The sequence below is a fragment of the Eulemur rufifrons genome, chromosome 5 (genome assembly GCF_041146395.1).
Source record: "Eulemur rufifrons isolate Redbay chromosome 5, OSU_ERuf_1, whole genome shotgun sequence".
Lineage (NCBI taxonomy): Eukaryota > Metazoa > Chordata > Mammalia > Primates > Lemuridae > Eulemur > Eulemur rufifrons.
The window spans coordinates 29,072,804-29,089,731 of NC_090987.1; the positions used below are offsets into that span (position 1 = coordinate 29,072,804).

At 46.1% G+C, this 16,928-nt stretch overlaps 1 pseudogene; it reads right to left on the minus strand.

The window, feature by feature from the left end:
- Nucleotides 1–514: 514 nt before the first annotated feature.
- On the minus strand, nt 515–1,703 carry LOC138383168 (large ribosomal subunit protein uL11-like; annotated as a pseudogene).
- Nucleotides 1,704–16,928: the final 15,225 nt, after the last annotated feature.

The window sequence follows — 16,928 nt, forward strand, 5'->3', positions numbered from 1 at the left end:
ACGTCGCGTTCTCATTTCAACCCCCATCTTCCTGGAGGAGGCCCCCACACCTCCACCACAAGACCGTCATCGGTTGGTAGGTTCTTTCCTGAGACACTCTATTTTTGGCTTCATATCATATCACGGACTCTCTTTCCCTGTGGAGCAAGCTGGTGAAACATTTTTCCTTGCCTAAGCATTTGCCTCATATCTGACTCAAATCTCTAACCTGCAAATGAGGGGGAGAGCAAGCCAACAGGGCTCCAGGAGGAAGGCCTCCTGCTCTGCCAGCAGCCGGCACTTCAGTCCCGAGACTTGCTGTATGAGGCTAAGCTGATATCCTCTCCTCTCTGAGCCCCCATCTCACTTCCCCTTGTTAGAGAAAAAGTTTTACACCATCTGCTTCCTTGGGTGTGGCAGAAGACTAACACTATTTTCCTAAGTGCATTTCCAAAATTAGACACTTTCTCCTGGTATTTTTTTTTTTTTCTGGTTGTCAAATGATTCTTCACTGAAGTATTTTTCTTTGTAGTTCTTAACTAGCTGGGCATTCCGCCGCATCACTGTTGATGTCATCTATGATGCCATGAAGGTGGTGGCCATCAACATTGCAGCCACAAACTGTGCAGTCCCCAGGAGCTCCTTCATGGTTCCAGAGAGTTCTCTTTAAAGATTGGTGCTGCATCTGTTGGGCAATGTTGACAATGTCATCAAAAGTGATATTTCCACTGTGCTTAAGGTTTTTTTCTGCTTCTTTCCTGTATCTGGCTGGTACTTTGGGGACTCTGATGATCAGAGGAGAGGCAGAAGGTACCACCTCAATCTGGGACTGTATGTTCTGAATGGTCAGTTCCACTGTGATCCTCAGACCCTTCTAGTCACTAGTTCCCTTGGCAATGTCATCACAGACCTTTTTTGGAGACAGATCCAAACATGTCACCAGCTTCCCCACTGGTGCACTTCAAGTACAGGACTAAAATCTCATCGGGGTCAAACCTGGGCAGGATGGTACATGTGGCTCATGTCAGATGAACCCGGATGTGAGAAGATGGAACAAAGTTACTCCTTGGCCTCCTCCAAGCCCAAAGCAGAAAGCTCCCTTGCCATTTTTTTGCAGGCTCTGTCTCTTCATTGCATTTTCATTTAGTGTACTATCAAAGTCACAACCAAATGTGTGAGCAAACCAAAGCGGTGTTATTGCTATTTTACAGAGGAAAAAACAGGGAAACCAATTTGCTGGTGAGCACATGTGGTGTTTATTTTTCCATTCTTTGGATACTTCACTTAATAGAATGGGTTCCAACTCTCTCCAGGGGAACCAAAGAGATGCCATATCACCGTTATTTCCTATAGCTGAGTAATACTCCATCGTATCCATATACCACATTTTACTAATCCATTCATGAATTGATGGGCATTTGGGTTGTTTCCACATCTTTGCAATTGTGAATTGTGCTGCTATAAACATTTGGGTGCAGGTGACTCGGGGGGATGGGGTGTGGGGGGCGGGGATGGGTGTATACCTACATGATGAGTGCGATGTGCACTGTCTAGGGAATGGACACGCTTGAAGCTCAGACTCGGGGGAGTGGGGAGGGCATGGGCAATATCTATAACCTTAAATTTTGTACCCCCATAATAAGCTGAAATTAAAAAAAAAAAAAACCATACCCAGAGTAGGAGAGTACCTCTTTCAAGGTCTTGGCTATCTGGACAATGGCCATGTTAGGGCTGGTACCCAGATGTCCTAACTGTTGGGGCTCAACTCCTTATGCTTCCCATCCACTGCCCTGTGTGGAATGAGCATAAGTTACGAAGCAAGCCTGAAACCAGCCAAAGGGAGCAAGAAAATTTTGAATGAATTGTGAGATGTGAGTGGACTGAAAAGTATGCAATCAAGCACACCTCATGCTCCTTGAGGACACTTTACCCTTAAACACAGAAGCCCACAGGCCACTAAGAGTCACAGGCACCCCACCCAAGACATGAGCACTGGAGGAGGATGTGGGCATCAGCTCACAAAACATCTCCTTTCCATAGAGGAGAAGAGCAAAGTCCAGAAAGGTCACTGATTAGTCAGGGCCACTCCAGGACTCAGAGGCTCATCAGATGCCTATTTTAAAAAGCTCTCCCTTTAGAACCTTTCCCCTCCCTCTATGAGAAGGACATGACCTCTTCACAGTGGTAGAGGCCCAGACATTTCGCTGTGAGCCAGAAGAGTTGGCCCTCAGCCACGGACACAGGCAGAGTAACTGAACACCCAGCCAAGGAACTTCAGAGTGACTGGGAAGCGCAGTCTATGCAATCGGCTCTTCAGCGGCCTGCCTCAGTGCCCGAACTTCCACTGTTACCTATCTACTTCCATAGATTTTGACATGAAGGACTACAGTCCAAATAGAAAAATGCCACACAGGATCACTGAAACCTGGAGCAATTTTTATTCATCAATGCCCTGATGTAACAGCATCAAAAGGCCACTGGCAGAGGGCGGGGTAATGAAGAGACAGAACACAGGACAGGTACATTTTGACAGAAAGAAAAAGAAAAAGGTGGCCACAAGCCTGAAACCTGGAGCTCTGAGTAAGAAGCTTAATCTAAGCTCTGACTCCTCAGTCTGGAGGCCAGTCCTGGATGCTTGGGATCCAGGGGAAGGGAAAAGTGATGAAGATGTATTGATAAAGAAACGCTCTACTGAGCCAAAAAAATAAAAACTCACGCAAGCTGGCTTAAGTATTAAAAATAAATAAATAAGTAATGTGTGAAAAGAAGGTATTGGCTTATGAAACCCAAAAGTCAGAAGGTGCTTTGGCTTCAGCCCCAGCTGGCTCTCTTGTCTCCCTGGTTCTGATTTCTTCTGGGTGGCTGCATTCTCCTCAAGGATAGCAAACACCACCCAGGGCAGCCCCGGTCTCACAGGCCAGCAGCATGGTACCTCACGCAGCAAAGCTGCTGCTTCTCAAAGTGCAGGGCTGGACTCCAATTGGCCAACCTAAGACCACGTGCTCCTCCTTAACTAATCGTTGAGCTCTGATTGGTCAGGTCTAGATCATGTGCTTTACAGAGCTCTGTTGGACTGACAGCCGCAACTTTCAATCAGGAGGCTGGTGTTATCCAGGTACGGACAACAGCCCACCCCTCGGCCCCTCAGGCCTCAACGTTCCTACCCCAGATGCTGCCACACCGTGGGGGTCCTCTGAGGCCAGCCCCCACTCAGGTGCTCCCGGGCCTTGGACCTGATACAAGGGCGCGAACTGCTGGAAGGGAACCCAGGGCCCTCCAACTGTGAGTGGCACAGTTTCCTCCCGAAGGGAACTGTCAAAAACACCATCCAAAGTCGCATCATTTGTCTAATTGTTATTTGCTGACTGTCTCCTCCAGCATAAATATTAGCTCTGTGAGGTCAGAGACTCTGAATGTTTTCTTGCTTGTGGAATCCCCAGCACCAAGCACGGATGGTAGCTGGCCAAGGTGAGGACTCAGTAAATGCTTACATTTCCAGACCGAAGCCTCAGATGTCCCCAAGGCTGTGCTCTGAGCCTCCCCTCCACTCAGCGTGGCACTGCCACAGCCAGTCTGGGTCCCAGGGACAAGCTCAGGCCAACCATGAGTAGACATCTCTTCCCCTGGGCCAAGAATAGCACTCAGCTCTTCAGGTTCCAGGTACTGAGGGGCCCTGCACCCCTTTCCCCCAACCAGGTAAGCCATGGAGGTCTGCCTGCAGGAACGATGCCCCTAATGAGCGAATGGCTGAGGACAGCTCCAGGTAAGGGGTTGAGGGCCTGGGTGGGTCTGAGTCAGGGCGTGGGGAGGCCAAGAGCACCAGGATTCTGGGGCCAGCCGGAAGGAGGTCCTGCTGGTGGGAGGAGAGAGCGGAACAGGAAGGGGAACTGGCAAACGGCCTAAGCAAGGCTCTGCTTCCCTTGCCCAGACCTCTCGTTTCCTCTGTCTCTGGGAGGCGATGAGGGAATGAGCAGAGGTTGCTGCTGTTGTCTTCCTTTCTGCACAGACACCTGTAATCACCAGCTCCTTGGGACTCCCTGTCCCTGCGTGGAAGCTGCTTGCCACAGTGAGAACCTCAGCTCCAGACTGGAGTTGCCTAGCAACTCAGAGTCCTGAAAAGAAAGCAAGAAAGAGGAGCCCGACAGAAAGGGCAGAGGGAAGTGGGCCTGGCAGCGGAAGGAAATAATCAGGAGCAAACAGCTTTACCGGCAGGCTCAAAACACAGGGCAGCTTTGCAAGCCCTCAGGACCCTCCACCCCAGCTTCTTGCTGTCCTCTCGCCCTCTGCTAGTCACCTGCCATCCTACCATTGTGATATTTCCCTTTCAAACAACTTACCTCCCTTTAAAATGCAGATCCTCTGGAGAGGGTCTGCTGATTGGGCTGTCCCACTTTAGTGTGGGAGGAGCTTATCAGACCCTTGGGGAGGAGAGAAGAGAAAATGGGAAATGCACTCTAATCCCATTCTAATCCAGCCTGTGCTTTCCACTCTATTCTATATCAATTTAGTCCACTCCATTCTTCTCCATCCAAAATCTGTCCACTGGTGCAAGGCAAACATGTCAGGTTTGGTGTTGGGCAGCCATTTGTGTGGTACTCAGTGAGTGTCTTGAGCCTCCAGAATAATCCCTAGTCATGGGTTGTTGTAAAACCCATCAAACAAAGTCATGTATTTGAGAATACTTGGCACAATATTCGGCATAAAGGCAGCACACAGTTTGTGCTAGTTTCCCTTCCCGAAGATTGAAGTCATAATGTCACAGTCACTGGGACCACTGAGGTCCATATAGCCCTCCCACTTTGGTAAAAACCAATCAGACTCTAAAATTTGGAGGTAAAATTTAGCTCGAAGTCTGGAGAAACTCCAGGAACCCAACATTGACTTCAGTCCTTGCTCTTGGAAGACACCAGTGTGCAAGGCAGTGGGCAATGGCACAATGTTCTGCTCCTGAATTCATCAGCGTTCCACTGTCTTTATCTTTCCAGCACCACTGGGGCCATTCTTGTGTCTGGTTTCCTTCTATGGTTCATTTCAGTTAACCTATAGTGGTGCTTCTGGCTCAGTCTACCTGTCACTATGGCAAGGGGAGTCAGGGCTGGGACTAAGAATTTGTCTCAAATAGAGTTTGACATTTTCTGGCTGGTGTCAGACCTCTGGACAAAACCAGAGCTTCATATAAGATTTGACTGGCAAATGAAATTATTTTGTTAACTAACAATTTTGTGTTCATCCATCCATCCATCTATCCTGTACTTACTGAGTTGGGACTAGTTCTATACTAAGTGTGAGGGACACATGGAAGAGAAGAAATGGCCAGAAACAGCCTGAGTTTTCTGCCCAATAAAAGAACACTAGTTGTTTTGAAAACAGTAGCGCATTTTTCAAATCCAGACAAAGCAGTTCCTTTTGCCAGGGCAGTAGTAGTTCAGAGGCGCTGGAGATGGTCTAGTCAGTGCACAGAGCTTCTGCAGCACAGGGAACTTTTGGAAGCTCCTTACCCCTACCCACACTGTAGAAAACAATGTGCAAAGGTAATTTGGCCTTTTCCAAATTCCACATTCCTGGACTCAACTGAACCTTGGGGAAAAGTATACCAAGGATGGAGAGAAAAGTATCAGACAAGCAAGGACCCCAAGGCTTGAAGGATATTAGAGCTGGTGGAGGATTGACAGGAGAGCAAAGAGGAGAAAACAAATGCCCTGGTGTCATTTCTACAGCCACCTGCTTGAGTGTCGGATGAGCAGTCTCATACAGCACCTTGGCCTTGAGTCTTCATTCATGTACAGCTCTCCAGTTAGAGAAAGTTTTTGTCCTTCCTGTTGCCCAGGCTTGTGCGGTTTTGAGTATGCATGTGTGTGTGCATGCATGATGTGTGTGTGTTGGGGGGATGTCTGCGTGTGTTTGCTAAGGAAACTAAGGGAGACTTACAGTGCATGCATGTGAAGTCTGAATTACATGGATGTGTAAAACTGTGTGGATTCATGATGGAAAACACCCTGATATTAAATCAAGAACTAACTCAAAAGCCAGAAACCCCTGAAACCTTTGAAAACATCTGGCAATTTTGTTTTTTTCAGGGCCTTTGTCTGGCTTTCTTCCTGGGACAAGTGTCAATAGCAGAGGGATGATCTGAGTTAAGAGCCCAGAGTTGTCCTGGTGATTATCAGGGCACCCGCACCATGGCAGTGGTCATATTTCATATTTGCTTCCAGTGGACTGGTCTCATCCATTGGTGGGTGACCCACTTTCAGGGCATGATGGAAGACATGGGCATCACAGGCTTGGTCTCTGTCTGATGGCCAACTCCTTTGGAAAGATGCTGGCAAGGAAGGCACCTTTGGGCTGCCCCTCCATGCTCCTTATTTCTGTCCTACTCAGGAGGTTTTTGATTTCTTAAGCCCCCTGGGGTATGGGCCCTTGTGTGTGCCCTGCTCTCCAGCAGGAACACTGTCTCCCACCCTCTCTGCCTCTTCGAACCCTCTGCATCCCACTAAGCTCACACCACACGCTCTCTCCACTGCCTCCTCCTGGACTGTCTGTGCCAACCCCTCCTCTGGAGTTCCAGTCCATCTCTAATCATTTCCATCTAACTTGTGTCTTTCCAACTGAGGCACCTCCACCCCACCACACTCCCTGACTTAGGCCGAGCCCCGAACAAAACCTGCTTCTCTTGAATTACATCCTGCTTCTCTTGAATTACATCCTGCTGGAAGACTTGGAGCTGGCTCGCAGTTTATAGGAGCTGAGGACTTTAGTGCCGACACAAAGCCAGTTGCTGTGAATCACATAATTTGAGCCTCACAATACCCTTTGGAGGGAAGCAGGAAAGATCTTATTATACCTATGTTACAGATACAAAAAGAGAGGTTTGGAGAGATTAGTGATTCAGTCTAAAGTTATGTAGCCAGGCTAGTAAATCCAGCCAGCCAGTCCCAATCTGCACTCTTTTCATTGCAGTGGTAGGGAGATGGCCAGAGCATTTCTTTGATACCACTCACCTCCTCATTTCCACTGTTTGTTCTCCCCATAGCTCAGGGTCTTCCAGGTGATGTGTCCCTCCAGTTGCCCCCTAACTACCCAAAACCCCACCTGTGGTGCTAACTCCTCGGTCAACTCTACCCCAGCCATGTTGAAAAGAGGTTTAGAAATTCAATCACTGTTGCTAAAGGTTGATAAATGATTAAAATAGAAACATATTAAAGGAAACTTGAGTTAGAACAGGTAACAATACCTTAATCCACTTCCCACAATCCGAATGGCAGAGGCTTGGAGGAGAAAGATCCTCTGGGCCTGTGCTGTCCAATGTGGTAGCCCCAGCCACATGGGACTACTGAGCATTTTAGAAGTAGCTGATCCCAATTGTGAGATGCTGTAAGTGTAAATAAGCACAGGATTGCAAATACTTAGTGTGACGAAAAGGATGTAAAATACCTCATTAATGATGTTTTATAATGATGGTATGTTGAAATTGGTATATTTTAGATAAATAAAATTAAAAATATTAATAAAATTAATTTCATCTGCTTTTTACTATTTAATGTGGCTGCTAGTACATTTTAAATTATAATATATGCATGGCTCTCATTATATTTCTATTGGACAGTGTTGATATGGAAAATAGGGCTGTTCTAGTACTTATAATAACTCCATGCAGGTAGCCATATGCTCAGATTATGCTTGCGGTCCTATAATCTGCAGCAATAAGGACTCAGGACAGAGTCCTTCTAGAAGATGGTGCTTGTTTCCACCCCAAAGCTTCCCCCATCTGCCAGCTTCTTGGGCATCCCCGGGTCAATGGTCGGCCCCACCACAGAGACACGCAGTGTCCCTGGCTGAGCCTAGACTGAATTCCCTGAGCCAGGATCACAGCCTGGGCTGTGAGTCTCTCTAATGCTTCTGTCTTCCTGGCCCCCAAGGGAGAACCCCTGGTTAAAATCATGCCCTTAAACTCCCCAAGCTACCATGAAATGCTGAGAGGCTGTGCTCTCTACAGTCTCTCCAGTGTCTTTTAAGAGGTTTCTGGGTTTAACCAAAACAATAGATCTCAGAATTAAAGACTGTTTAAATCAAGGTTAATGTCATTTGATTAGAGTGGAATCTGGGGCCTACATTGATTGGGTCCTTGCAGGGAAAGGTCACCTGCCTTAGAGTAAAACCCAAAGTGCCCAAGCTGGCACTAGAAAGAGAATCTATTTATGAAAGGCAACTTCTGCCTAGGTTCTCAAGTATGCCTCCAAATTCAACTTTGCCTTAAGGGTCTTGGCATTATTATCAGCACGCTGACCTAAAGAGGACACTATTTCCCCTTTAATACTTGGTGAGCATGTTGGTGGACTCAGAGTGAATTCAGGGCACTAGGACCATTGAACTGAAGTCAGTGGTCAGGTCCTGGTCAAGGACGACATGGTCACCTTCACGGGATTGCTCACAGCAGCCTCTGCTCTCGTGTCTTTGTCACCTCTTAATGGAGTGGGGAAAGTCCGTGAGACTACTGCTTGTCTCCAGAGATTCCACGTAAACCAAAGGAGGCCACCCTCAGAGGCCACTGCCGCCCTCAGCTCTGGCAGGAAACTTGGAATGAAGCGAAAACAGAAACACAGTCATTCTCCAACACAGCAAAGCCTCTAAGCCCCTGAAACATCAATCCACCAAGCGACGAAAGTCTGAAGATCTCAGGCTGCCCCTCACTCTGAGGTGGGGGTCAGGGGCACAGAACGATGTCATTTCATATGATTAAAAATATGTTGCCTAAATAGGGCCAAGGAAAATAGAATAAAATATAAACTAAAAATAAATGGTTGAGTCAACTCATCTTTAATGCTTTTCTGTGTAACATCTATTTTGTATAATGGAATACGACTTTCATACTCCGACTGCAAATTTAACCTTGGCCACAAGTTATGATGTACATTACAATACACTTTTATTATGTTACACAGTATTGTGGTGGTTTTTTTTAATCTATTGCTAAGCCCCTAACAGTATGTCTGCGTCAGTGAAGCCCATCTGTCACAACCACAGTGGAGACATTATTATGTAAATAGTTCTAGGGCCTCCTTTTGGGGGAATTTAATATACTGTCCTAATATCCCAGCCGGAAAAAAAGTTTATGAAAAAAAACCTATTTTTTTTTTTTTTTTTGGTTTGTTTCATTCGTAGAGAAAGGCAGGTTGAGTTGCTGAGGGTTGTTTTTTTTAAATAGTCCAAATCTCTTTTCTTCTCTCTCTCACTCACAATGTCTTTAAAAGCTAATGATATGGCTCCTAATAAAATAAAATAAAATACATGAGAGACTTCTTTTAAACACACCGGCTGAAGTATAGAGCATTAATATCAAGAAGCCTAGTGCATTAGCCATCTTTTCTATATTACAGTAATATTTCAATAAACTAAGTTTTCTTAGCAGGTGCCACCTTGGATTATTTCTTTATTAGACTGAGTTATAAAATATGCAGAACGGTATGTTGAATATTTTGTTATTTATTGCCAGTTTTAAACCTTTGCCAAAACCCATACATCTAAATTTTCCTCCTTGGAGGTGGAAAGACAACACCTGGAAAGGATGGACAGACGCTTGGGCTTGCGGGGCTGTGAGCGGAGGAACAAGAGCAGGACCAAATGGAGTGCGGCTTGCAAACAGAAGATGCTAGTTCCCCAGACTCCTTATTGTGTCTTAATTAACCAAGTCAGGATTTTAGGGCAGCACAAAGAAAGGGGCTAATCATAGGCAGCAGTTGAGCCACGGGAACCTCCCAGCCCCACATCAGACGTGTCCCGGCTTTTAGTCACTTGGGTACCACATGTTCACTGAGCACCGGCCAAGCAGTGAGCTCTTTGAGAGAAGCAAGAAGAGTGAAATACATACTCAAGGGCATCCAGTCTGGACAAGGAGAGAACAATCTAGGGACAAAGTGGTCACATGATCACAGGAGTAGTTGAACAGAGGGAGCTGTGGCACCTGTCTGTGGCAGTGTGAGGACCACATGGATGACCGGCCATTCCTCTGCATTCTGCTGTCCTCAGTAAGGATCCAGCCAAGCCCTCCCTGTCTCCAGGCAAAGCTAGTTCAGTCAGAGCTGGGCAAATGGGCACCCAGGAAAAGTCCCTGTGGCTTAGCTACACCAGTCACCCAGTTACTTTATTGGCATGGACCATGGTAAGAGTGTCAGAGAGAGAGAGACTGGGGAAGGCCCCATCTGGGCCAGCCAGGAGTCCCCATCCAGAGAGTAAAGAGTCCCACATGGAGAACTGACTCACTTGATTCTTCCTGCACACGCTGCAGTAACTCAGGATGGCCCGTGGAGACAAGAGGGTAGGAGAAGGAGGAGCAAGTGACCTTCTCAGCGGGACTGAGTTTGGAGCTGGCTTTGAAATGTCATAAGAATTAGACTTGGAAGGAATGGGGAGCCCCCTGGGAGTAGATTAAGGCCAGTGCCCAGGTATCCCCTCCCATCTCACCCCCCAGGGCAGCCAAGATCCAAATGCGCCAAGTTCTGCTCATCTATGTTAAGGTCTCAGCTCTGCCATTTGTGCTGTGTGACCTTAGGCTATTTTCATAATCTTTCTGAGCGCCAGCATCCTCACCTGTGAAAGGGGAATAATGATGCTTACCTGGTAGGATTGTTGTGAGAGGTAGGTGAATTATCCAATGGTGCATAGTAGATGTTCAACAAATGGTAACCTCATTCTTGCCTTTGGAATTTATAGTCCATGAACTCATATAAATATATCTGCGGCATCTGATTACCCTGGGGGTAGCAAATCTTATACCTTAATCCCTGCTCCAGGATCTCCTAGGGAGCTTCTTCAATATTGAGACACACCTTCCCCAGTCTCTGAATCCCACTGCTCACCTGAGGACACATAAACTCCCTGGATCAGTGAGGGATTTGAGGGAGGCCAAGTCAGAACCTAAAAATGGGTAATTTCAAAAGGCCATATGAACCTTAACCTGCTGGAGGGTCCCTTCACCTCTTTAGGTCAGATCCCCATGCCCATGCAAGGCTTCAGGGAGGGGCCACACTGTATCCCCAGCTAGTCACTTGCCCCTTGGGGAGGGTCTTGGCAGGGTGGGTGGGAATAGGGGCCCCGAGGGAGGTAGGGTGCCTGGACTCCTAGGATGATGTCAATAGCACAGCCCCAGAAGGTAAATCACAGGGGCCCTTCTAGGGACAGATCTAACAACAGGAGCTGAGGCCTGTCTGATATACCTCCCATGCTTCCACTACCCACCAAGCCTTCATCTCTGCCTCCCGTCCTCAGCATGGGGCTGATGGTCCTTCCATTCCCACAGAAGTAAGGCTGTGGGTGGTGGCACAGCCTGGCCTGGCCACCCAGGAGTCTAGTCCCTGAGGACATCACCCTCAGGAGCTGTGAGTGTCATGGGTGTCAGGGAAGAGAAGGCAGCAGAAGGAGGAAAGGAAGGACCAGGAGATGAGCCATCTAGGGAAAGGGCAGGGTGGCCTTCCAAGTGAGATTTTGTAAGGAAGAGCTGTACAAGAACCCCTTTTCATCTAATTAGCAGTTAGAACCATCCAGGTCATGTGGCAACTTCTCAGAGATTAATTATCTGTCAGCTGAGAGGCAGTGGGGCAGTTGCCCAAGGGTGATACCTGGGGATGAAACCCTGGAAGAGACTGAGGACACTGTAGTAGCCCAGGGAGCCTGCAGGACATGCTCTTCCTCCTCCTCAGGAATGGAGGTGGGTTCTGACACCCAAAACCATCTGGCAGATCCCTCTAGGATGGGTAGGATTCAGGGACCCCTCTAGTAGGACCTCACCACAGGCCTGAGATGCTGCAGAAAGATGCTATCAGCTTCCATCTTCCATCTGAACACTCTCTATCCAAACTCAGCAATCAGATAACCAAGAATACTAAAATAAGATTCAATGAAATAGCATTTCTCCCAAGTCATTGGGAAGGGGCTTCAGCTCCTTATTCTACAGATGATGGGTTGACATTCAGAGAAGACTTAGAGCTGGCCAAGACCACACAGGGACTCTGTCCCCCAGACTCTGACTCCCACTTCCATGCTCGTTTCATAACCACAGAGTTACTCAAGAAGAGGTCAGGGCTCACTGGTACAGCCAGTCCACTCCTCTAGAGCCTGAAGTCTTGATGCCCAACAGCAAATGTGCTTCCTCCCCTGGCTGAAGCCAGGGTTGACCATGTCTGGAGCTGACTTAGCTGTTTGGGCACAAGTGGCTGATTAGTAAGAGGAAAGCAAGCACTTTGGGAGGGGTGTACCTGAGCAGGCACACAAATACATGGGGAAGAAGTTGGGGAAGAGGCAGCTCCATTTGAAAACACCCCCACCAGGAAGCAGATGTTCCCGCAGCCGGCTGGGCAGCAGGCCTGGCAGTAGGATGCTCTGGCTCTGACCCCAAACCCCTTCTCACCCTTTCACCCTACCCTCCTCCTTCCCTCCTCCTTGCTCCCCCACCGCCTTCCCCTCTTTCTGCTCTTTCCCCCTTCTCTTCCTTTGCTACATTTCCCACCCCACTGTTCCTCATACCCTGTCCCTTTCTCTCTCTGGCATTTGTGAATGTGATATCTCTCTCTTTCTCCCTCTCTTACTCTCTCTCCCCACTCTCTCTGGCCATTCTGGTGCTGAGTAGTTCATCTGGGAAGAATAGCCGACCTGAAAATGACTTGGTCTTTTTCTTCTGGCCAAACCCAGGAAATTCAGACATAAGCAAAATGTGCCCAAGAAGAGAGGAGGAAGAGAAGAATCTTGTCTAAGGGCACATTTAATTCTCATATTCCCTCCATATGATAGATGGATAGAAAGAGAGGAGGATGATCAGCCCATGCAACAGCCAGATCTCACCGAGCACAGGAACGAAATGATCTACATTTTCCCCAGCCCTGTATTCAAACAGACCTAAATCCCCTTTCCCATCCTTAATCAGAACCCAAGCATATCTCATTGCTATCCAATCACTTCCAATTATTGAAAGGTACCAGTGGGCTGAGCCTTGTTTATAACTCCATCATACACATATAAGTACCATCTTCTCCCTTCTCCCAACACTGGCCAACCCGTGGCCCAAATGGCAAAGAGATGAGAGAGGGAGCCTGGTTACTGGTAGTACATCTCCTACTCCCTCCCTTTAGATCAAAAAAAGGATAGATATGAAGATGGAAAGTAAGAACTGTCTTTTACAGATATGGTACCATTGTGATTCTTCCTTGAATTCACTGGCCATTGCTGTTTGTTGGCTTCTAAACCTTAGCTCACTCATTCTTTTATGGTGGGCATGTCAGAGTCTTCTGAGCCAACTAACAGGTCCCACCCCTGCACAGTGCCCTAAGGTGGTCAGCTACCCTCCCCCTGTTGTAGCTGTCATCACCTCCTCTGCCTCAACAGCATGGTCTCCTCCCCAAGCAGCCAACTGGTTGACGGATCTACCAGACAGTGGGAAGTGCTGTAGAGGAAAGTGTATGCATGCCGGAGGTACAACCCAATGTCTACCTTTCAAGACATTCTTTGGCTGGGAGGTCCAGGACTTCATGATCTCATCCCTCACTAGATATCTCTGTGTGTCAGTTGAACTTTGAAGTAGAGCAGAGCTGAATTCAAATTCTAATTGACAACATGCTCACTGAGTGACTTTGGGCCAGCTATCAGCCTCTTTTGTATGATAGTTGCTTCATCTGCAAAATGGAGATAATAATATCTCCCCTCCAGTGCTGCACAACATGGTCACACTCAGCCCAGGACTAGCACAAAATCACCATCCGGTCAGTGCTAGACACATTATCTTACCTCTTGCAGCCCAACTTTCCCCATATTTAAAATAAAGAGGAGAGTCATGAGTTCCCAAGTTCGTTTTTAGTTTTGATTCTAAGGAGTGTGTACATGTTTCTCTCCTCCAGTGAGGTATTAGCTATGCCTATGTGGCAGGAACACAAATCTCCTTTCATGCCCTCCCAAGTGTATTTACTGAGTGGAGAAGCGAGGGGACTCTGCTATGAAAAACCCACTCTCTTTGAGCATCAGTTAGCATCACTCAGGACTTGGGATACACAGCCAAGCTAGACCCCTCACAGAGACTAAGGAGTAATGAGGATGGATGATTCAGTGCTGGAAACGAGATACCCACAGCACATACTACCAAAGGGACCAAGACTGCCATTTGTATCTGGAAAACAATAATTTCTTACTGTGAGATTTTTATTTCCTAAAGTCACAAACCACACATCAACCACACAAGCCATCTCTAAGAGATGGATCAAAAATTGCAATATCATTTTCCTACCACATTTTGGGGAATTGAAAAACAAAAAAGGAACTGCTTTTGCTCAAGGTCACCGTGTCTAAATCAAAACTCTTTTTGTCCGATAATTAGTTTACTGGCCAAACTGCCTCTGAAGTACTTTCTCCCTATCCTGGACCATCCTTAGGGTCCAGGGGACAGGAGCAAGGACAGGAGATCTGAGATCTTGGGGGTTCCTTTTACTTTGTTCATTTTCAAAATGGTCAGATTCTGAAAGCCACTGAGACTCCTTCAGGGAAAAGCAGAACATTCATTCAGAGCATTCTCCACTCTCCCTGGGTTCCCAGTAAAGACAAAACCCAAGAACCAAAAAGATACCAAAAAGAACTCAACACACTGTTGGGATTTCCTAAAACCTCATGGTGAACTTGGCCATGTCAACAGCTTTTATGATGAGTTCAATATCAATGAATCATAAACAGATGGGTTAAGTTTCCCTCCAAACACACATGTGCTGGAGAGTTGCAGCTGAGAAAATGCTTAGGCCTGTGCATTTCCAAGGTCTGGTCAGCTCCAAACAGAGTGGGATATGTTGCTGAATCACAAACACTGGCTTCTTTTCTTGTCCCTAAAAATAACTCAGCTGTCCAGCTGTTGGATGGATATTTTCTCTTTTGGTTTTGTTTCATTTGATTTTCTCACAAAGCACCAGAGTGATAAATGACTTCAAAACCTGGTAGAATGTTCTAGGGAAATTAGACACCCAGAAAAGTAAAATGTGGAAAAAAAAAAAAAAAAAAAAAACTTGCCACAGTCTCACATCATTGCCCTCAGTAGGCATCTGTCCCCTCGTACATTACCTGTCTTTACTTCCCTGCGTCAGTCAATGTCAACCGCAAGATCTATTTTCTCTGGGAACTCTTTGGGATTATTTTGGTCTGCATGAATATGGAAATCAATCATTGAAACCATTTTTTGAGCACCTAATGTGCACCCACAGTGTTCTGAGTGAATGTCTAAGACAAGGCCCTTGCCACAGTGAGTTTATGATCTAATTAAGAAGCTCCTACAAATGCATGAAGAAATTAAGAGATAATAACAGATGGCACAGGTAGGTAAAAATTAATGATACAAGCATTAAGGGCTTTAGGAATTGAGAGAATGGAGAAGGCACTGTGTGTACCAAAGAGGCCAGAAATAATGATAATAACCAACATCCATTAACTGTCGTGTTTTGGGGACTTTCACAAGTGTTTCTCTTTGGATCCTCACACAAACCCTTTAACATAGACAGGGATTGGTTTTACAAATGGGAAATAGGGACTCGGGAAGATTAAATGTCTTGTTCAAGGTCACACCATTAGTAAATAGCAGAGCAGGCTTACAGCCCAGACTGATGGCTTCTAATCCAGGCATCTGTGCCTCATGCCACACCACTTTTTTTAAAAGTTTGTTAAAATCCTATTAGTAGGTAATTATGGCCTTATCTTGCAGACAGCTGGAACCTCCTGGAAATTTCTGAATATGTCCAAAGTTGACTTGCACACTCCCATCTCCCCGTTTTGCTAATGAATCTCTGGGATTTTTTCCTTCTCTCTCCCATCCTTGAAGATTCAGCACAAATTTTTACTCTGGATTTCCCCAGCCTAAAATGTTGACTCTTTCTTTGGAACAAATAGGACTTACTGACTCTATCTCTCACTTGTCAAACAGTTATGCACTGGACTGCACATCACTTCTACTGCTATCTTGGACTTTTACTTAAATAATCTTAGGTTCCTGTTGACCACATCCATGTGTCATCTCCTGCAGAGATTAGCTGCTCTCTGAGGAAAGCTTTCATGCCTGGTGCATGGTCTCAACTGTTTTGAGAGTGGTATGATGCTATGTTTAGTAAATATGTGTTGATAGGAGTAAAAATCTCCACCCTATGATGATGGCACCCACACCTGCAGGCCTGGCTCCCATCTTGCTGTTGAACTCTCCACCTGCATGTGCCACATGCTTCTCAAGCTCTTCTCCTAAAACTACCTTCTCTTCCAGAGGTTTCTCTTGCTGCCAGAATCAATGTAATTCTCCCAGTCAACCTCCACAGATGATCATCAGTTTTCATCTTGATGCCCTGGAATCCTGTTAATTGTTCTCTCGAAGTTTCTTATAAGTAAAAGGTGTCCTACCTTGTGCTGGATGAGCTGGCAGAGATAAAATAAAGAGCAGGTTCCTAGGAGAGCTCCCTGGCAAAGAAAGGACAAGATATACAGGAAAACAATTAGAAAACAATTCAGGCTCTTGTCTGATCAGTTCATGCTGCCAATGCCACACTTCAGAAGTGGGGACAATGGACTTGGGTTGAAGTAGCCCACAGATGCTTCCTGGAATTGCTCACATTTCCTTTTAGGTATGTCCATTTTTACCCCATTTTTAGATCACATTTTAGGTGCATTTAAATTTAGAATTGTTATTTCTTCCTAGTATGTCAAATCTTTAGTCACTAAGAAATTCTACTTGTAGTAATATTTTTGCCTTTAACCCTACTTTTTCTGATCTTAATATAGTATATCTTTTTCTATGCTTTTACTTTTAATTTTTAGTTAGACTTATGTTTTGTGCATCTCAAAAAATAAATATAATTGGGAGTTTTAACCCAGTCTGACAATCTTTCTCTTTTAGTTGGAGTATTTAATGCATTTATGTTTAATACAATTATTGATATCTGTGTGTTTAAACC